Here is a 22,987-nt window from a genome sequence, read left to right on the forward strand (position 1 = left end):
CAAGAAAGTTGTAGATTTGTTGATTATCTGGTATTTTTGTTATAATAGAGGAAGCAATACTCACTCTTTAGCTTTCTGTATTTTAAGCACAAGTTGTAAATCTCTCTGATTTGTTCTAATATATGGCAAAATAATTGAGTAGAATTTCAACTTTCACTTGAATATGATTTTTGGATTAACCTGTCTAGCCAAACTGATTTGAATCATGGACAAAGTCATGTTGTTGTTGTTTAGTCTCTAAGTCTTGTCTGACTCTTTTGCGACCTCATAGATCGCATGCCAGGTTCCTCTGTCCATTGGATTTCCCAGGCAAGAATATTGGAGGGGATTGCCATTTTCTTCTCCAGGGGATCTTCTTGACCCAGGGATCGAACTCATATTTCCTGAATTGGCAGGTGGATTCTTTACTGCTGAGCCACCAGGGAAGTCTGGACAAAGTCATAGCCATGCACAATTTATCAATAGCTTTACAACACTGGTGGCAAGAATGAATCATATCTTTAGTTGCTTTGGTCGGTTGTACATAAACATATGGTCAAAGTGAAACTACCTATAGATAGGGTTAGAGGATACTAGCACAGACAATTGCTGGTTGAGAAACTACTATTTACTTTATCTCCTATATGCTAACATTTTGCATACATTAGGTCTCATTGTCTGTACCACTGCTTTCAGGTAAAGGTTATGGTCCACTGTCTAAAGATGAGCAAATTCAATCTAAGGAAGGTTAAATTTATATTATTACTGTTATTTTTTGGCCACACTGTGAAGCATGAGAGATCTTAGTTCCCTGACCAGGGATCGAACCATGCCCCCTGCAGTGGAAGCTCAGAGTTTTGACCACTGGGCCAGCAGGGAAGTTCCTAAGGAAGATTAAATTATATTCTCAGGTACCAGAGGCAGTAAGAAGCAGGGTCTTAATTTGACTGTAAGTTTAGCTTCAAAACAAGTCTTTATCTTTTTCTTTCTCTTTAACATTCATGTAACCTCAGATTTCATTGTATGATCATACATTTTTGACACTTGAAAGGGCCATTGGATTTTAATTTCTTTGGTGAGATGTAAAACAAAACAAACAACAACAAATAAAGTTGCCATTTTGTCTTCCCTAATCTAAGGATTCCAAAAGTGGGCAGTGACAGTTAGAGTGCTGTAACAGTCAGTTTTTATCTTCATGCTTATTTTTTGTTCATAATAAAGTTTTATTTTTCAGCATAATATTTACCTCAGGCAGCTCTTGACCTATTTTCCAGATTGAAATTGATTTTAATCCTTAATTTTCAATTTGTTGAAATGTCATAGATGATTTAATGTAGATTTGGTGATTTTATAAGTTTAAAGTAATATATCAGTTCAGTTCAGTTCAGTTCAGTTGCTCAATCGTGTCTGACTCTTTGCGACCCCATGAATCACAGCACACCAGGCCTCCCTGTCCATCACCAACTCCCAGAGGTCACTCAAACTCATGTCCATCGAGTAGGTGATGCCATCCAGCCATCTCATTCTGTCGTCCATTTCTCCTCCTGCCCACAATCCCTCCCAGCATCAGTCTTTTCCAGTGAGTCAACTCTTTGCATGAGGTGGCCAAAGTATTGGAGTTTCAGCTTTAGCATCAGTCATAGGTATGCTTTTAGTGAATCAGAGTGAGTTTGCCATGAACTTAATAAACATTAAGTTGGTTAATATTTGCTCCAATTGTATAGTTCTTTACTAGTTCATTCCTTGGCTTGGCTTAATTTGTTGTTGTAAATTGTATTTTTTAGAGCCCCAGTTCAGTTCAGTTCAGGTCAGTCACTCGGTCGTGTCCGACTCTTTGCAACCCCATGAATCACAGCACGCCAGGCCTCCCTGTCCATCACCAACTCCCGGAGTTCACTCAAACTCATGTCCATCGAGTTGGTGATGCCATCCATCCATCTCATTCTCTGTCGTCTCCTTCTCCTCTCGCCCCCAATCCCTCCCAGCATCAGAGTCTTTTCCAGTGAGTCAACTCGTTGCATGAGGTGGCCAAAGTATTGGAGTTTCAGCTTTAGCATCAGTCCTTCCAATGAACACCCAGGATTGATCTCCTCTAGAATGGATTGGTTGGATCTCCTTGCAGTCCAAGGGACTCTCAAGAGTCTTCTCCAGCACCACAGTTCAAAAGCATCGCTTCACCCTAATTATATATTTAAGGCTCTAAAAAACTGATTTCTTCTTCCTTGGGCACAATTTTTAATCTCTCAAAGTTTTAAGTATTTGCTACAGTTTGGCTGAGAAAGGTTTGAGATATAGTTTTGTTTTGCTTCTGCTAATTATAAAGTCTCACAGGAATCAGACTCCTCTTTAATTAAAAGGAGATAGTATTCCAACAGGCTATCATTTGCAACAACAAAGCCCTTCTGAAAAAAGACTTTTGGCAACTAAATGCAAATTTATCTTTTGGGTAATTACTTATCTTTTCCATATTGAAAGCTTTGTGTTGCAAAAATTAAGTAAAACATCAAGAAATGTTCAGGTATATTGCTTCAGATATAATATAGGAAAATAGGTCAGGAAAATGATCTGAATATAGAGAAATAAAAAACGTAAATGAGCATCTTTAAGATTCTGAGTAAATGTGAATGCAATAAAATATTTCTAGGTTTCATCTTTGCTAAAGGCTTTTCTTTATGACTGATACTTTTTTGAAAATATGCTGTACAATTGATCAATGGCAGAAAGTGAAGAGGAACTAAAAAGCCTCTTGATGAAAGTGAAAGAGGAGAGTGAAAAGGTTGACTTGAAGCTCAACATTCAGAAAACAAAGATCATGGCATCTGGTCCCATCACTTCATGGGAAATAGATGGGGAAACAGTGTCAAACTTTATTTTTGGGGGCTCCAACACCACTGCGGATGCTGATTGCAGCCATGAAATTGAAAGATGCTTACTCCTTGGAAGGAAAGTTATGACCAACCTAGACAATATATTAAAAAGCAGAGACATTACTTTGCCAACCAAGGTCCATCTAGTCAAGGCTATAGTTTTTCCAGTGGTCATGTATGGATGTGAGAGATGGACTGTGAAGAAAGCTGATCACCGAAGAATTGATGCTTTTGAACTGTGGTGCTGGAGAAGACTCTTGAGAGTCCCTTGGACAGCAAGGAGATCCAACTAGTCCATTCTAAAAATCAATCCTTGGTGTCCAATACTTTGGCCACCTCATGCGACGAGTTGACTCACTAGGAAAAGACTCTGATGCTGGGAGGGATTGGGGGCAGGAGGAAAAGGGGACGACAGAGAATGAGATGGCTGGATGGCATCACCGACTCGATGGACATGAGTTTGAGTGAACTCTGGAAGTTGGTGATGGACAGGGAGGCCTGGCATGCTGTGATTCATGGGGTTGCAAAGAGTCTGACACGACTGAGCGACTGAACTGAACTGAATGTAAAGGTAATTGTTGCACATTACTTTGTTAATTCTCCAGAAGTGCATTTCTGACTATTTAAAAGTTATGATGTGGAAGACTTCAATATACAATCTTGTTTGCAAGTACAATTCATTTTTAATACAAATTAAAATTATCCTAATTGTGTTAGATAAAAATCACCAACTTCAATTTTATATGCTGAATGAAATGTGTCTTTTTGAAAGTCAAATAACTTTACTCACTGTGTAACTTGAATGATGAGTTTTCTCCACCTGAAAGATATTTGGTTCTATAATTTTAAAGATGTTGACCATATTTAGATGATTTTTGTGAAATTTATTGAGCATACCCTTCCAGCTATGTATACTGATAAATCATCATACTATTCATTACTATTCATTATTCTTGGGCTTAAGGAAGAAAAACAACAAAAAATAAACAGTCCATAAATCAAAAACATTCTGAATTTATAGGTATATTAATATTCTTATTATTTACCACCAATAGGTCTATTTGTGGTAGATAATGAGAGTAATCACCCTCAAAGTAGAAGTTGGAGGATTATTCTAGTTTGGGATTTTATCCAAAATATATGACTTTATTCAGAATTGATATTATTTAAAAACAGAGAGACTTTTCTTGTGGTCCAGTGGTTAAGACTCTGTCTTCCAATGCAGGGGACACACGTTTAATCCCTGTCGGGGAACTAAGACCCTACATTCCACGGGGCAACTACGCCCATGTGCCACAACTAGAGAGAAGTCCAGAACTTGATTCAGTCAAAAACAAAGAAATAAATATTTTAAAAATAAAAATTGAATAAATAAGATTATCTTATGTATTTTAAGTGACATTGTAAATGATAATGACTAGTGGGTTCTTGATGATGAGTATAAGATGGCAATTCAAAGAACCACATTAAAGATTTCCACTTGTTTGATAAAGGTGTAAGAATGTGTGGTTGCTTGTGTGTGTGTACGTGTCTGTGTGATTCATGTTTTTCAGTCACTCTGATAAGAGTCTGTCTGCTGACTCTTTCAAGAGCTAGGTTTCATTTTTTAAGAAAAAAGCATGCAGATTTTTGCATGACTTCCCTTTATTAAGTGACTGCATTTCAATAGGGAAGTTAGTTTAACATACCTGATTTCACACAATCTTTTTTATAGGTGGTTTAACATTGGAGTGATATAAACCTCCACAAGATTTGGTTGATTTCAAAATATGGCTATTCTAATGAAAAAACAAATAGACTTTTTGATGACTTTATGTCCTCTATCTCTCAAATTGTAGACAGTAACACTCTTGTTAGCTTACCCAGCTCAAAAGTATCTGGTTAAATAAGTCCATTTCCAGAATTTCCAGTATCTGGATCTCAGCTTTATTGAAAGCTCTCTCTAAAATGTAAGATGTACTTTTAGTGAACATCACTCTGCATGCAGAATCCCATGATGACTTTTTAAAAATGGAAATATATATCCATTTTTCATGAAGTTATGAATTTTCTATTTGGAGATTTCATTTTTCCTAGTTATGTTGATGGTGATTCTTTTTAAATTAGATTTTTACTATGTCATGTCTTATATTTAGGTTTTAAACAAATTTAAACTTATTTTTGTATATGACGTGAGAAAGTGTTCTAATTTATTGATTTACAGTTAGCTGACCAGCTTTCCCTGGACCACTTGCTCAAGAGACTGCCTTTTGTGTATTCTTGTCTCCTTTATCATAGATTAATTGACCATAGGTGTGTGGGTATATTTCTGGACCCTCTATTCTGTTCCAGTGATCTATATGTCTGGTGATCTATATTTCGGTGCCAATATCATGCTACTTTGACTACTGCAGCTTTATAGTATTGTCTGAAGTCTGGAAGGATTATGGTTTCAGTTTTGCTCTTTTTCCTCAGAATTGCTTTGGGAATTTTGGGTCTTCTGTAATTTCATATAATTGAGATTCATTTATTCTAGTTCTGTGAAAAATGTCATGGATATTTTGAAAGGGATCATACTAAATCTGTAGATTGACTTAAGAAGATGTAGTATATCTATGCAAAGAAATATAACTCAGCCATAAAAAAAATAAAATATTGACATTTGCAACAACATGGATAATCTGACATGGATTATCATACTGAGTGAAGTAAGTCAGAGAAATACAACTATCGTATTATATCACTTGCATATAGAATATAAAAATGTTACAAATTAATCTACATACAAAACAGAAATAGACTCACAGACACAGAAAACAAACTTATGTTTATTAAAGGAGAAAGGGAGGTAAGGAGTGAAAAATTACGAGTATGAATTAACAGAAGAAAACTACTGAACATAAAATAGACAAGCAACAAAGATTTATCATATAGCATAAGGAACTCTATTCAATATCTTGTAACAAGCTATAATGGAAAATAATCTGAAAATATATGGATATAAACATATATATATATAAAACTGAAAAAAACTACTAATGTAATTAAAGGGTATTAATCCTTAAAACTCCAGTACTCTTGCCTGGAAAATCCCATGGATGGAGGAGCCTGGTAGGCTGCAATCCATGGGGTCGCTGAGTCAGACACGACTAAGTGACTTCACTTTGACTTTTCACTTTCACGCATTGGAGAAGGAAATGGAAACCCACTCCAGTGTTCTTGCCTGGAGAATCCCAGGGATGGGGGAGACTGGTAGGCTTCCATCTATGGAGTCACACAGAGTTGGACACGACTGAAGTGACTTAGCAGCAGCAGCAGCAATCCTTAAAACTTGGGATTTGGGGGCTCCAAAATCACTGCATATGGTGACTGCAGCCATGAAATTAAAACACGGTTGCTTCTTGGAAGAAAAGCTATGACCACATAGATGCATATTAAAAAGTAGAGGCATTACTTTGCCAACAAATGTCCATCTAGTCAAAGCTATGGTTCTTCCGGCGGTCATGTATGGATGTGAGAGTTGGACTATAAAGAAAACTGAGAGCCAAAGAATTGATGCTTTTGAACTGTGGTGTTGGAGAAGACTCTTGAGAATCCCTTGAACTGCAAGGAGATGCAACCAGTCCATCCTTAAGGAAATCAGTCCAGAATATTCACTGGAAGGACTGATGCTGAAGCTGAAACTCTAATACTTTGGCCACCTGATGCAAAGAGCTAATGAGAAAGGACTCTGATGCTGGGAAAGATTGAAGGCTGGAGGCGAAGGGGATGACAGAGGATGAGATGTTTGGATGGCATCACTGACTCGATGGACATTAGTTTGAGTAAACTCTGGAAGTTGGTGATGGACAGGGAAGCCTGGTGTGCTGTAATCCATGGGTTCACAAAAAGTCGGACATGACTAAGTGACTGAACCGAACTGAACGGAATCCTTAAAAAAATCAAGCCCATTGTCATTGGTTAGCTGTTGATTACTGTTAATGTCTGAGAGACAGATGTATTCTCTTTTAGCAGAAAGCTGGTCAAATGTCATAAAGTACATATAAGAAATCAAGTGAAGATTTACAGCTGATAGATAAAGCATATAACAATATTATCTAATCTTAGAGGAGATAAAAAGATATAAACATAATATCTTAGATTAGATGATAGTGCAGCATAAACCTAGTTCTCAGGTTTAAAATTAATAAACAAGTAATGAAGAAACTATTCAGTAGTCTTAGGAGTTTGATAAAGTGAAAGAAAGTGAGTCAACATAATGGCCTGTGATTACTGCTTAGTAAATAAGCTAGATGGTGAGGTTTTATAAATAAGTCTCTCCATCTGCCTTTCTATTGTCACTAAGGCTGGAACCCTATGAAGCATCTCTGCAGGTTTAGTTATAGTGGATAATGTAAAACTTGCTGGGCTGGTCATTAGTACATGTAAAATGGACCAATTCTAAAAAGACCTTTATAAATTACTATGGTATAATCACTATCTAGCTCCTAAATCCATCTTCCCAGGGATGTGAATTGGAAATAATGATGAGTTCCACATAGTGAGGAGCCTTAGTAGATAATGGTAACAGGAAAGAATTGGCTGAGCATGTGGAGAAATAACAGAATCTGGGAATATGGTACTGAATCTTAAAGATGAGACTCTAAAATAATAATTAAAAATGTTCCTGTGAGGATGTGCTTATCTCAGGGCATAATAAAAGTACATTTTGATTAGTTTATTTAGAAATTTACATAGGAAGACTTTATAAATTTCTTATTTCCAAATGACATTTATAACTGTGCAAAATGATTATTTTTTTCTATACCGTGAATGTGACATTACCACTGTTCTGGGTGGCTTAGTAAACAAGGTATAAAATTTTGTTCCATGACTGCATGTAAATGAAAGTCATTCAGTCATGTACGACTCTTTGCAACCCCAAGGACTATACAGTCCATGGAATTCTCCAGGCCAGAATAAATACTGGAATGGATAGCCTTTGCCATATAAGATGCTGTTTTTTTTTTTTTTAAATGCTAGATAACCTATTTTCAGGTTTTGGATTTTGGTTCTTTAAAAATAAGATCATCAGAAATAGACTCACAGACATAGAAAACAACCTTATGATTACCAAAGGGGAAAGGAAGGAAGGATAATTTAGAAGTTTGGAATTATCAGATACATACTGAGCATGCCTGTGAGCTAAGTCACTTCAGTACTTTCTGCCTCTTTGCGACTCTATGGACTGTAGCCCATCCTCTGTCCATGGGATTCTCCAGGGCATCGGTTGCCCTGCCCTCCTCCAGGGAATCTTCCTGACCCAGGGATCGAACCCGCGTCCCCTGTGTCTCCTGCATTGCAGGCGTATTCTTTACTGCTGAGCCACCAGGGAAGTCCCTGAACTTCCAGATGTTCAGCAGGTTTTAGAAAAGGCAGAGGCACCAGAGATCAAATTGCCAACATCCGCTGGATCATGGAGAAAGCAAGAGAGTTCCAGAAAAACATCTATTTCTGCTTCATTGACTATGCCAAAGCCTTTGACTGTGTGGATCACAATAAACTGCGGAACATTCTGAAAGAGATGGGAATACCAGACCACCTGACCTGCCTCTTGAGAAACCTGTATGCAGATCAGGAAGCAACAGTCAGAACTGTACATGGAACAGCAGACTGGTTCCAAATAGGAAAAGGAGTTCGTCAAGGCTGTATATTGTCACCTTGCTTATTTAACTTATATGCAGAGTACATCATGAGGAACGCTGGGCTGGAAGAAGCACGCTGGAATCAAGATTGCTGGGAGAAATATCAATAACCTCAGATATGCAGATGACACTACCCTTATGGCAGAAAGTGAAGAGGAACTCAAAAGTCTCTTGATGAAAGTGAAAGAGGAGAGTGAAAAGGTTGGCTTGAAGCTCAACATTCAGAAAACAAAGATCCTGGCATCTGGTCCCATCACTTCATGGGAAATAGATGGGGAAACAGTGGAAACAGTGTCAGACTTTATTTTTTGGGGCTCCAAAATCACTGCAGATGCTGATTGCAGCCATGAAATTAAAAGATGCTTGCTCCTTGAAAGGAAAGTTATGACCAGCCTAGACAGCATATTAAAAAGCAGAGACATTACTTTGCCAACCAAGGTCCGTCTAGTCAAGGCTATGGTTTTTCCCATGGTCATGTATGGATGTGGGAGTTGGACTGTGAAGAAAGCTGCTCGCTGAAGAATTGATGCTTTTGAACTGTGGTGCTGGAGAAGACTCTTGAGAGTCCCTTGGACTGCAAGGAGATCCAACCAGTCCATTCTAAAGGAGATCAATCCTGGGTGTTCATTGGAAGGACTGATGCTAAAGCTGAAACTCCAATACTTTGGCCACCTCATGCAACGAGTTGACTCACTGGAAGAGTCTGATGCTAGGAGGGATTGGGGGTAGGAGGAGACGGGGATGAGATGGCTGGATGGCATCACCGACTAGATGGACATGAGTTTGAGTGAACTCTGGGAGTTGGTGATGGACAGGGAGGCCTGGCGTGCTGTGGTTCATGGGGTCGCAAAGAGTCGGACACGACTGAGCGACTGAACTGAACTGAACTGAGCATTCCATGACACAAGAATGTTTCAAAATACATTTAACTACTTCATTATTAATAGGTATTTCAACATTTTCTAATTTTTGTTATTACAGTGAAATACTGAACAATGCTATCCATTTTCTTTATGTACCTGGATGGGTACTTTTTGTAACAGATAAATTTAAAAATGATTGAGTCACAGAATTTGTGCTTTTAAATGTTGAATATTGTATCAGTCATAGTTCAGTAAGGAAAACACAAATACCACAGGCATTATGAAAAGAAAGGTTTCATTATAGTGATTATAGCTTATATAAATGTAGGCTGAAATTTTTGTTATTCAGGAAAATGAATTTTGTTAGCAGTGTGTACGGTTAATGTGATGGATGACATATATAGGAATAATTAAATGACCTTGAAAAATGGAACTAGGACTTTGATACTTTAAATTTGTAAAATTTATGAAGAATATATATCTATATATCACAATGGCCAAAATATTGATTTTGAACAAAAAATTATATAGAAATATGTTAGATGAATTAATCATGAACAAAGGCATGAAAACTGAAATGCAGTGGCTATGACGAGGAATTAAAAATTATTCCACTTTGGATGAAACATTGATCATTTGGACGAAAACAGTAGAACATAAAGCCGAAGATGAGCTCATAACATGAAAGACAGGGTAGAAGGCTAGTTCTGTTTTCAGGCATAAGAAACAGAGGTGGAGAAATGTAGCAGTAATGGAAATGAAAAGACTAGAGCCAATTTGAGATTGTAGAAGTCAAAGCGCCACAGTTTAGCATGTGAAAGGAGTCAGAATGTGAAAGAAGAATCACATTTTTCTGTACATCTGTTGATGCAAATCTGCCTTAGCCAATAGTGGTTAGCCCGTTAAGTGAGCATCTTAAAACATTACAAACCATTGCCTTCTGTTTATAAGTCTGCAGGCGCTATTGAAATAGTTGAGCAGAAACCAAATGAGAAATAAGGGTTAAGAACTTTATCTGTTGTCCAGACATCTGTACCCTCAACAAGCTGTCAGAGGAAATGCTGCTTTGGAAGCCAAAGTCACCCAGAGGGCTAATCAGCTTAAACACATGACAAAAGTCATAGACAATTCCAAAGTGCTAACGACGTTAACTAATAGTGCTGCCTGCCAAAGAGTTGCACATCATTGCCAAAAGAAAAAGAATGGTTCCCTCTGCTGAGCTCTTGGAATTCTTTTTTTTTTTTGAACCCCCCCCCCCTCACTTTTCAATTATACTCGGAGAAGATATTAGTAGAGAGGAACTTATGAACAGTCCATCTGGTGAGAAAATAGAAATCACAAAGTTTGGCTGGTTTAGGTGCCAAAGAAAGGTGGTTTAAATGCAAGTCAATGAGTGTTTGGGGATAGACTGCTGCTTCACGAATGTTTTTGCAGCCCCAGCTCACTTCTTAGGTTTGCCTTCTTTTCCATGGCTGGCAGTGTGAGGAATTAATGATCACTCAGAATTATTAAAGAATCACTCTGCTCTCTGACTTTCAATCTCCATGATCATATGACAAGCTAATAAAGGTCTTGTGTGGCTGGATTTCCCTCTTCCTTTTCTCTATCAGGTTTCAGTGTGAAACTGCTAAAAAGCAAGTATGAATTGAAGTGTGTGTGAGTCATTACTGTGGAACTATTATTCCCTTGTCTTCTTATCAGTCTGTTCACCAGAGTCCCTGGTTAAATTTTACTTCATTTCCTACACTTCTCAATTGACAGGAGCAATGAGGTAATGGCACTATAATCTTAATTTTTCTGAACATGACATTTTGTGTTGGTAACTTTATTAGTTACTCTGTTTGAGACACTTTCTATTCGGGGTATCTGTGTGGTTCATCTTATATCTTTGTTCTTTTGTGAACTTTCAGGGTGGCCATTTGAAAACTTTAAAATGTGCTCTTGAGAGCTCTTTCTATCCTCTTTAATTTAAACTCACCTTCAACACATGTACACCCAGGGCGGATTCGTGTCAATGTATGGCAAAACCAATCAATATATTAATGTAAAGTAATTTGCTTCCAATAAAAAAAATTAATAAAAAAATAAATAAATGAACAAGCCTAATCAAAGAAGAAGAAAAAAAATAAACTCACCTTAAGGTTAGTCTTTATTTTTACATAGATTTGTAGATCATGTTTCTGGTTTATAGTTCAAATATGTATTTTTCCACTTGCTAATAGAAAATAGTCAAGAATGGTATTATAATGTGCATTGTGGTCTTGTACACACCACTCACTCATTTATTCTCTTCTGTTTATTTAATAAGCATTCATTGAGTAACATGCGCCGTGCACTGTTCTAAGCATTTGAGATTCAACAACAAACCAAACAGACCACACATGGGCCTCTCTTTCAAGGATCCTAATTCCTATGGACAGAGAGATGGTAAGTGAAATATAATACTGGTTGTAAGTGCTGTGAAAAGGGTGCAGTGCATGCCAAGAGAAGTTAGAGAGGGACTGTGATTTTGAACAGGTGGTCAGAGAAAGTCTCACTTAGAAAATTGTATTTGAGCAAAAACCTTAAGGAGTTGAAAGATCAAACCATGTGATCACCAGCTAAGAACACTTCAATCTGAAGAAACAGAAAATTAGAGGGTCCTGAGGAGGGAGAGTGTGTTTAGAGGAACACAGAAAGGTGACTGTAGCTCTGTGAAAGGAAGGAGGGGAAGAAGATGAAATTGGGGGTGGGGAGTAGAAGGTGTGGAGTGGACAGGATAGAGGTTCAGAGAACATGGTGAGGACTTCGATTTTTATTCTGCGGGAGAAGACTGTGGAGATATTTGTGTCAGAGAAGTGGTATGATCAGAGAGTTAGGATTCAAACGGTCATTTTGGCTGCTCAGATTTGCAATGGTGAAGCAGGAAGAACAATTAGAATGCTCTCTGTGCTCTCATTCTAACATGAGACCTCCTCTGAATTCACAACTTTCAGTTCAGTTCAGATCAGTCGTTCAGTTGTGTCCGACTCTTAGTGACCCCATGAACCACAGCACGCCAGGCCTCCCTGTCCATCACCAACTCCCAGAGTTCACTCAAACTCATGTCCATCGAGTCGGTGATGCCATCCAGACATCTCATTCTCTGTCGTCCCCGCCTCCTCCTACCCCCAATCGCTCCCAGCATCAGAGTCTTTTCCAGTGAGTCAACTCGTCGCATGAGGTGGCCAAAGTATTGCAGTTTCAGCTTTAGCATCAGTCCTTCCAACGAACACCCAGGATTGATCTCCTTTAGAATGGACTGGTTGGATCTCCTTGCAGTATAAGGGACTCTCAAGAGTCTTCTCCAACATCACAGTTCAAAAGCATCAATTCTTCAGCGATCAGATTTCTTCACATTTCAACTCTCACATCCATACATGACCACGGGAAAAACCATAGCCTTGACTAGACGGACCTTGGTTGGCAAAGTAATGTCTCTGCTTTTTAATATGCTATCTAGGCTGGTCATAACTTTCCTTCCAAGGAGTAAGCGTCTTTTAATTTCATGGCTGCAATCAGCATCTGCAGTGATTTTGGAGCCCCCAAAAATAAAGTCTGACACTGTTTCCACTGTTTCCCCATCTATTTCCCATGAAGTGATGGGACCAGATGCCATGATCTTCGTTTTCTGAATGTTGAGCTTCAAGCCAACCTTTTCACTCTCCTCTTTCACTTTCATCAAGAGGCCTTTGAGTTCCTCTTCACTTTCTGCCATAAGGGTGGTCATCTGCATATCTGAGGTTATTGATATTTCTCCCAGCAATCTTGATTCCAGCTTGTGCTTCTTCCAGCCCAGCGTTCGCTTCTTCCAGCCCAGCGTTCCTCATGATGTATTCTGCATATAAGTTAAATAAGCAGGGTGACAATATACAACCTTGACGTACTCCTTTTCCTATTTGGAACCAGTCTGTTGTTCCATGTCCAGTTCTAACTGTTGCTTCCTGACCTGCATACAGGTTTCTCAAGAGGCAGGTCAGGTGGTCTGGTATTCCCATCTCTTTCAGAATGTTCCACAGTTTATTGTGATCCACACAGTCAAAGGCTTTGGCATAGTCAATGAAGCAGAAATAGATGTTTTTCTGGAACTCTCTTGCTTTCTCCATGATCCAGCGGATGTTGGCAATTTGATCTCTGGTGCCTCTGCCTTTTCTAAAACCTGCTTGAACATCTGGAAGTTCACGATTCACATATTGCTGAAGCCTAGCTTGGAGAATTTTGAGCATGACTTTACTAGCGTGTGAGATGAGTGCAATTGTGCGGTAGTTTGAGCATTCTTTGGCATTGCCTTTCTTTGGGATTGGAATGAAGACTGACCTTTTCCAGTCCTGTGGCCACTGCTGAGTTTTCCAAATTTGCTGCCATATTGAGTGTAGCACTTTCACAGCATCATCTTTCATGTTTTGAAATAGCTCAACTGGAATTCCATCACCTCCACTAGCTTTGTTCGTCATGATGCTCTCTAAGGTGCACTTGACTTCACATTCCAAGATGTCTGGTTCCAGGTGAGTGGTCACGCCATCGTGATTATCTTCGTCATGAAGATCTATTTTGTACAGTTGTTCTGTGTATTCTTGCCACCTCTTCTTAATATCTTCTGCTTCTGTTAGGTCCATACCATTCCTGTCCTTTATCGAGCCCCTCTTTGCATGAAATGTTCCCTTGGAATCTCTAATTTTCTTAAAGAGATCTCTTGTTTTTCCTATTCTGTTGTTTCCCTCTATTTCTTTGCATTGATCACTGAGGAAGGCTTTCTCATCTCTCCTTGCTATTCTTTGGAACTCTGCATTCAGATGCTTATATCTTTCCTTTTCTCTTTTGCTTTTCACTTCTCTTCTTTTCACAGCTATTTGTAAGGCCTCCTCAGACAGCCATTTTGCTTGTTTGCATTTCTTTTCCATGGGGATGGTCTTGGTCCCTGTCTCCTTTACAATGTCAAGAACCTCCATCCAGAGTTCATCAGGCACTCTATCAATCAGATCTAGTCCCTTAAATCTATTCCTCACTTCCACTGTATGATCATAAGGGATTTGATTTAGGTCATACCTGAATGGTCTAGTGGTTTTCCCTACTTTCTTCAATTTAAGTCTGAATTTGGCAATAAGGAGTTCATGATCTGAGCCACAGTCAGCTCCTGGTCTTGTTTTTGCTAACTGTATAGAACTTCTCCATCTTTGGCTGCAAAGAATATAATCAGTCTGATTTCGGTGTTGACCATCTGGTGATGTCCATGTGTAGAGTCTTCTCTTGTGTTGTTGGAAGAGGGTGTTTGCTATGACCAGTGCGTTCTCTTGGCAAAACTCTATTAGCCTTTGCCCTGCTTCATTTTGTGCTCCAAGGCCAAATTTTCCTGTTACTCCAGGTGTTTCTTGACTTCATACTTTTTCATTCCAGTCCCCTATAATGAAAAGGACATCTTTTCTGGGTGTTAGTTCTAAAAGGTCTTGTAGGTCTTCATAGAACTGTTCAACTTCGGCTTCTTCAGCATTACTGGTTGGGGCATAGGCCTGGATTACTGTAATATTGAATGGTTTGCCTTGGAAATGAACAGAAATCATTCTGTCGTTTTTAAGATTGCATCCAAGTACTGCAATTTGGACTCATTTTTTTTTACCATGATGGCTACTCCATTTCTTCTAAGGGATTCCTGCCCACAGTAGTAGATATAATTCACAACATTAGTCTGGCTCTAATATTTTTGGAAGTGTCATAGAATTTGCATGCATATTTTACTCAAAAGAGAGTAGAGAAGAGCAACTGAGGACTTGAAATCAGAAAGCCAGTTTTGATCATAATTCAACCTTGGGCAGGTATCTAACTTCTCTGAGTCTGCATTCCTCTCGTAGCATTTCCTTTCTACATTATGGAGTTGAATGGCACTAGTGGTAAAGAACCTGCCTGCCAATGCAAGAGACTTTAGAGATGTGGGTTTGATCCCTGGGTTGGGAAGATCCTTCAGAGGAGGGCATGGCAACCCACTCCAGTATTCTTGCCTGGAGAATTCCGTGGACAGAGAAGGCTTGCAGGCCACAGTCCATAGCGTCACAAATAGACATGACTGAAGTGACTTAGCAAAAATATGACAACACATGTAAAGTTATTTGTATGGTGCATGCAAATAATAGGCATTCATTAAATGTTGTCTATTATTAGTACTTGTTATTTTATTATTACATTTTCATATCATTTAGGAGAGAATGCATAATATTACATCCTTGATAGTTATTGAAGAGGTAATCATGAGCTCCCATTTCAACCAGTTATGTAAATATGCACTGTTCCCTTAAGGACACAAAGGGATCTCCTTGGAAATTTCAAGAGTAGGATAGATACTTATCTGTCAGATGGTGGCAATACATCATTCTTAAAACTCTGATTCTGCTTGAAAACAGAATGATACCCCAGATTAGCCCTACAAAGCCATTTTACTTTCTCACTGAGAGTGGAAAATAAGCTGAGTCAAGTGCCTCAGAACATCATCCTGCTCTCTAAGCTTGGCCACAATGGGGATGCATGTGGAAAAGCATACGCTTGGGGAGAAAAATGGTCATAGCACTGGTCATAGCAAACGCCCTCTTCCAACAACACAAGAGAAGAATCTACACATGGACATCACCAGATGGTCAAGACAGAAAACAGATTGATTATATTCTTTGCAGCCAAAGATGGAGAAGCTCTATACAGTCAGCAATAACAAGACCGGGAGCTGACTGTGGCTGAGATCATGAACTCCTTATTGCCAAATTCATACTGAAATTGAAGAAAGTGGGGAAAACCACTAGACCATTCAAGTATGACCTAAATCAAATCCCTTATGATTATACAGTGGAAGTGAGAAATAGATTTAAGGGACTAGATCTGATAGACAGAGTGCCTGATGAAATATGGATGGATCTTGTGACATTGTACAGGAGACAGGGATCAAGACCATCCCCAAGAAAAAGAAATGCAAGAAAGCAAAATGGCTGTCTGAGGAGGCCTTACAAATAGCTGTGAAAATAAGGGAAGTGAAAAGCAAAGGAGAAAAGGAAAGATATATCCATTTGAATGCAGAGTTCCAAAGAATAACAAGGAGAGATAAGAAAGCCTTCCTCAGTGATCAATGCAAAGAAATAGAGGGAAACAATAGATTAGGAAAGACTAGAGATCTTGTCAAGAAAATTAGAGATATCAAGGGACTATTTCATGCAAAGATGGGCTCAATAAAGGACAGAAATGGTATGGAACTAACAGAAGCTGTAGATATTAAGAAGAGGAGGCAACAACACACAGAAGAACTATACAAAAAGGATATTCATGACCCAGATAATCATGATGGTGTGATCACTCACCTAGAGCCAGACATTCTGGAATGTGAAGTCAAGTAGGCCTTAGGAAGTATCACTATGAACAAAGCTTGTGGAGGTGATGGAATTCGAGTTGAGCTATTTCAAATCCTGAAAGATGATATGGTGAAAGTGCTACACTCAATATGCCAGCAAATTTGGAAAACTCAGCAGTGGCCACAGGACTGGAAAAGGTCAGATTTCATTACAATCCCAAAGAAAGGCAATGCCAAAGAATGCTCAAACTACCACATAATTGCACTCATCTCACACGTTAGTAAAGTCATGCTCAAAATTCTCCAAGCCAGGCTTCAGCAATATGTGAACCGTAAAATTCCAGATGTTCAAGCTGGTTTTAGAAAAGGCAGAGGAACCAGAGATCAAATTGCTAGCATCCACTGGATCATGGAAAAAGCAAGAGAGTTCCAGAAAAACATCTATTTCTGCTTCATTGACTATGCCAAAGCCTTTGACTGTGTGGATCGCAATAAACTGTGGAAAATTCTGAAAGAGATGGGCATACCTGACCTGCCTCTTGAGAAACCTACATGCAGGTCAGGAAGCAACAGTTAGAGCTGGACATGGAAAAACAGATTGGTTCCAAATAGGAAAAGGAGTACATCAAGGCTGTATATTGTCACCCTGCTTATTTAACTTATATGCAGAGTACATCATGAGAAATGCTGGGCTGGAGGAAGCACAAGCTGGAATCAAGATTGCTGGGAGAAATATCAGTAACCTCAGATATGCAGATGACACCACCCTATGGCAGAAAGTGAAGAACTAAAGAGCCTCTTGATGAAAGTGAAAGAGGAGATTGAAAAAGTTGACTTTAAGCTCAACATTCAGAAAACTAAGATCATGGCATCCGGTCCCATCACTTCATGGCAAATAGATGGGGAAACAGTGGAAACAGTGCCAGACTTAATTTTTTTGGGCTCCAAAATCACTGCAGATGGTGATTGCAGCCATGAAATTAAAAGAGACTTACTCCTTGGAGGGAAAACTATGACCAACCTAGATAGCATATTAAAAAGCAGAGACAGTACTTTGCCAACAAATGTTCGTCTAGTCAAGGCTATGGTTTTTCCAGTGGTCATGGATGGATGTGAGATTTGGACTATAAAGAAAGCTAAGTGCAGAAGAATTGATGCTTTGAACTGCAGTGTTAGAGAAGACTCTTGAGAGTCCCCTGGACTGCAAGGAGATCCAGCCAGTCCATCCTAAGGATATCAATCCAGGGTGTTCATTGGAAGGACTGATGTTGAAGCTGAAACTCCAATATTTTGGCCACCTCATGCAAAGAGCTGACTCATTTGAAAAGACCCTGATGTTGGGAAGGGTTGAGGACAGGAGGAAAAGGGGACGAAAGAGGATGAGATGGTTAGATGGCATCACCGACTCAATGGACATGAGTTTGAATAAACTCCGGGAGTTGTTGGTGGACAGGGAGGCCTGGCGTGCTGCAGTCCATGGAGTTGCAAAGAGTCAGACAGGACTGAGCGACTGAATTAAACTCAACTGAACTGAGGGATAAAACATTTTTGTATATATTGACATGGGAGAAATAAAGCTTAAATTCAAATGCTACATTTTTAAAGCACGATGAAGGAGAGAAATGAATCTATCAGAATAATATAGACACAAATTTAAAGGCCTGGAACTATTAGGAAAATTAGGCAACATGATTCTGCCATACCAATGTGTGGATTTAGAGGAGGTAGACAGACAATAGATTCCTTGGAAAAGGAAGAAAAAGCTCATAGTGTTTAGATCTAGTGCATGCTTCCAGGTAGTGCTAGTCGTAAAGAATCTGCCTGCCAATGTAGGAGATGTAAGAGACTCAGGTTCAATCCCTGGGCAGTGAAGATCCCCTGGAGCAAGGCACGACAGCACTTCAGTATTCTTGCCTAGCTAATCCCCATAGACAGAGGAGCCTAGGAGGCTACAGTCTATAGGGTCTCAAAGAGTTGGACATGACTGAAGTGACATCATGCACTCATGCACTAGCTTGATATACTTATGTTAAAGGGCTTCCCTGATGGCTCAGTCAGTAAAGAAACTGTCTGCAATGCAGGAGAAACAGGTTTGATCCCTGAGTTGGAAAGATCCCCTGGAGAAGGAAATGGCAACCACTCCACTATTGCCTAGGGAAACCTATGGACAGAGGAACCTAGTGGGCTATAGTCCATGGAGTTACAAAAGAGTTGGACACAACTTAGCAACTAAAGCTAACCAAACAGCTACTAGAAACATCCAGAGCTTTTAAAATTTTCATTAGAATTATTTTCTTGGGGTCTTTTGAGCTCATTTGGTTGAGAGCAGTAATTTGTGGGATGCCCAGTTGGAGAATTAGGACGGCATTCTCTTTCAGAGTTGGGTTTGACACTAGAAAGTTAAGAGGCTAAAGGCCTAGAAGAAAAGCAGGGAACCATTTTTCTTTTTACAAGGCTTGCTTAGGTCAGAGGCTCTGTGGGAGAAAGATTAGCACATACAAACATGTCTTTAATTATTCTGAGCCTTTTCCAAAGCTTTTATATTTTTATTTATTTATGGCTGCTCTGTGCTGGCACATGGGATCTTTCTTCCTGGAACAGGGTTGGAACCTGTACCTCCTGAGGTAGAATGCAAGGTCTTTAACCAGGGAAATACTGAAACTATTTAGATTTTATTCTCTCCTAACATTACTTTGAGTTGCATAATAGTATTTTCACCCATTTTATAGATGTTGAACAGGTCTCAAGGTGCTGAAGATTCTGCTGAGATCTCAGAGGGAGGTACTAATAAAACTGGGTCTTAAACTTGGACCCTCTTCCAACAAGATCCTGTCCTTTCTCCTTTTTTGAATGATATAATTGCTGGTAATTTTTTAGTGGTAGATTATATATTGCAGTCTTTCAAACAGGATGTATGCTTACCAAAAAAAGCCATGTTGCTGAATATTAATACTACTAACTTGGATATGTGGTGTTGCAGATGCTCTAAAATGATGGTTATCATGACTGCAATCCTTAGTCAAAAATGAAACTTTATGAGTGGCAGGGCTGCAGTCATCCATATTTAAAAATAGAATTAGTAAAACAATATCTGTATAGAAAGAAGTCTCATGGTCCACTGCTTGTAAGGAGAATTCTTGAACTTTACTGCTGGACCAGACTCTATCTTGATATAAGACCTTTGACTTCACACTTGATTGACTTGTACCTATGTCAATCCAGATGGAAAAATGGGGAAAAAGCCAGAACTCACTGAAAACCAGATGCTGCATCTGAGCTGTGATTTCCCAAGTAAATGAATTACAAAGCATTGCATAAAAAATTATGCTTTTGAAATATCTTGGTGAGACTCAGTCTTGCCCCATGTTTAAAAAATTAAATTTAAATTAGAACATATATAAATGCATATATGATAGAAGTTATAAATCTTTTATGACAATAATTTGAACACAATGGCATTACAACTCAGAAATGAAGTGATTTTTTCATTGTTCATGAGTTCCTCAGTGAGACAAGTGTTTAATGTTTGCTTTTGGGGAGAAGGGTGAATATGTACTGCTAGAAATTGCCTTTGTGGAGGTATTTAGCACCTGCTAACATATATCGGAGAAGGCAATGGCAAGCCACTCCAGTACTCTTGCCTAGAAAATCCCATGGATGGAGGAGCCTGGTAGGCTGCAGTCCGTGGGGTCGCTATGGGTCGGACACGACTGAGTGACTTCACTTTCACACATTGGAGAAGGAAATGGCAACCCACTCCAGTGTTCTTGCCTGGAGAATCCCAGGGACGGGGGAGCCTGGTGGGCTTCCGTCTATGGGGTCACACAGAGTCGGACATGACTGAAGTGACTTAGCAGCAGCAGTTGCAGCAACATATATAGACGGCTTCCCTGGTGACTCAGAAGGTAAAGAATCCTCCTGCAATGAGGGAGACTTGGGTTTGATCCCTGGGTTTGAAAGATCCCCTGGAGGAGGGCATGGCAACCCACTTCAGTATTGTTGCCTGGAGAATCCCCATGGATAGAGGAGCCTGGTGGGCTACAGTCCATGAGGTTGCAAAGAGTTGGACACGACTGAGCAACTAAGTACAAATGTATATAGAAACTAATAATTAAGGTAATAATAAAATAATAATTAAGGTACCAAAGTCCGTCTAGTCAAGGCTATGGTTTTTCCAGTGGTCATGTATGGATGTGAGAGTTGGACTGTGAAGAAAGCTGATTGCCGAAGAACTGATGCTTTTGAACTGTGGTGTTTGAGAAGACTCTTGAGAGTCCCTTGGACTGCAAGGAGATCCAACCAGTCCATTCTAAAGGAGATCAATCCCGGTGTTCATTGGAAGGACTGATGCTAAAGCTGAAGCTCCAATACTTTGGCCATCTCATGCGAAGAATTGACTCCCTGGAAAAGACTCTGATGTTGGGAGGGATTGGGGGCGGGAGGAGAAGAGGACGACAGAGAATGAGATGGCTGGATGGCATCACCAACTCGATGCACGTAAGTTTGAGTGAACTCCGGGAGTTGGTGATGGACAGGGAGGTCTGGTGTGCTGTGATTCATGGGGTTGCAAAGAGTCAGACACGCCTGAGCGACTGAACTGAACTGAACATAAATTAATCATTAGGAAATGTATTTCCTAACAAGGAAAACATGAGCCAATCAAGTTCAGAGGAAAAAGGAAACCTATTATTTCCAACAACAGAAGTTTAAGAGAATTTTGCACTTCCAGGTCACACGGAGGATAAGGACAAATACAACTCCAGTGTAGAAAAGTCTGTGATCAACATGTGACCTTAAAATCCAGATGCTCTTATCATTCTGATAACTACAGTGTGAACACTGGAATATCTAGTAAATGGAATTAGAGGAAAATTGTTGGCTGCAATGGAAATTCAATCCACTTGAGTTCCAGGCCTAGAGGCGTGCTGACCGTGAAAGGCCAGATTGGACAAAAATAGTAATACCACCTACAGCTTGAATTTCATGATACCAACCAGAGATTCTGTGAGTGAAAAAGTAGGAGAAAATTTTGTCCTCAGGGCAGCCACATTTGGCTGAGTTCCAGTGGGAACTGATGTGGAAACAGGAAGCTGATAAGGGCTCAGGAATATTTTCAGAGTTCCCGAGCGATCATAATATACTAGTTTATAGTAACATGCTATAGAAATTCTAAAATCACAAAACACAATTCTTTTTGACTTCTATTCTCTTTTTGTGTGAACTAATCTCCTTCAAGACAGAGTTCCTCCCTGATCTACCCTGTCCAATATCTAAGTTATACTCTTCAAGTTAAATTTTAAAATCTGATATGTCATTCCCCTGCTTGCCATAGGGTAAATTGAACTCCATTACCATGGCTTTTGAAGCCCGGTCTGGTCTCCTCTTACCCTCTCTGTTCTCATGTTTGTGACTAGACTGTCCCAGCTGCTTCCTCTTATCTTTTCAACCACTCTGACTTCCCCATCCATCTTCCTCAGTTTCCCTCAGCCTCCTTCCTTCACTGGCAGCACTTTATTCTCTGCTCTTGCACAGCACAAGGTGAAGACTTCTTCTGGCCCTCTGAAGAGGGTCAATTTCTTCACAAAATCTCTTTCAACACTTGGAAGTACTTGTCATAGATGTAAACTGAAATTCATTTGCCTGATTTAAGTAATACCTTTAAGCCTCCTTTAGATACTGTTTCTCTGAGAATTCTGTCTTTGCTACCTATTCAATGTTAGTAAAAAAATGAATGAATGAATATAATCATATGTAATATGATATGCTTGAATAAAATGCAAATGGGTAATAGAACTGTAATTATACAGGTAAGTCAATAAGCATGATTTGGGGAGAATCTCTTTATAAATAATTATATTTTCCAGTTGATATATGGTTAATTACCTAGCACAAAGGAGGAAGCTAATTTGTTTGCTTATCAGCCAAAATCTATAAGCAATGTTAGACCACTGCTTTAGAAAATCCATTTCTCCCTTCAAGTGCTTTATGTATGTGTAGTGATAAGATTCCAGCCCATTTCATCTTCTTTCCAGACTGTGTCATACAGTAAAAATAGAAAATGCTTCATGCTTGCTGTTATGTCTTGTGGGAATTGTATTACATCTAAAACATACATGACAGTTCAGACACCAACTGTGCAAGATATATAATATACCTTCCCTCAATGGAAGATGTTATTTGTTGCTTGAATGTATATATACCCCTCCATTCTTAGTAGGGTAGTCCCTCAGCCGTGTCTGACTCTTTGAGACCTCATAGACTGTAGCCCACCAGGCT

Source organism: Moschus berezovskii, chromosome 1, assembly GCF_049115385.1.
Source record: "Moschus berezovskii isolate FMDL1 chromosome 1, NW_MosBer_1.0, whole genome shotgun sequence".
Lineage (NCBI taxonomy): Eukaryota > Metazoa > Chordata > Mammalia > Artiodactyla > Moschidae > Moschus > Moschus berezovskii.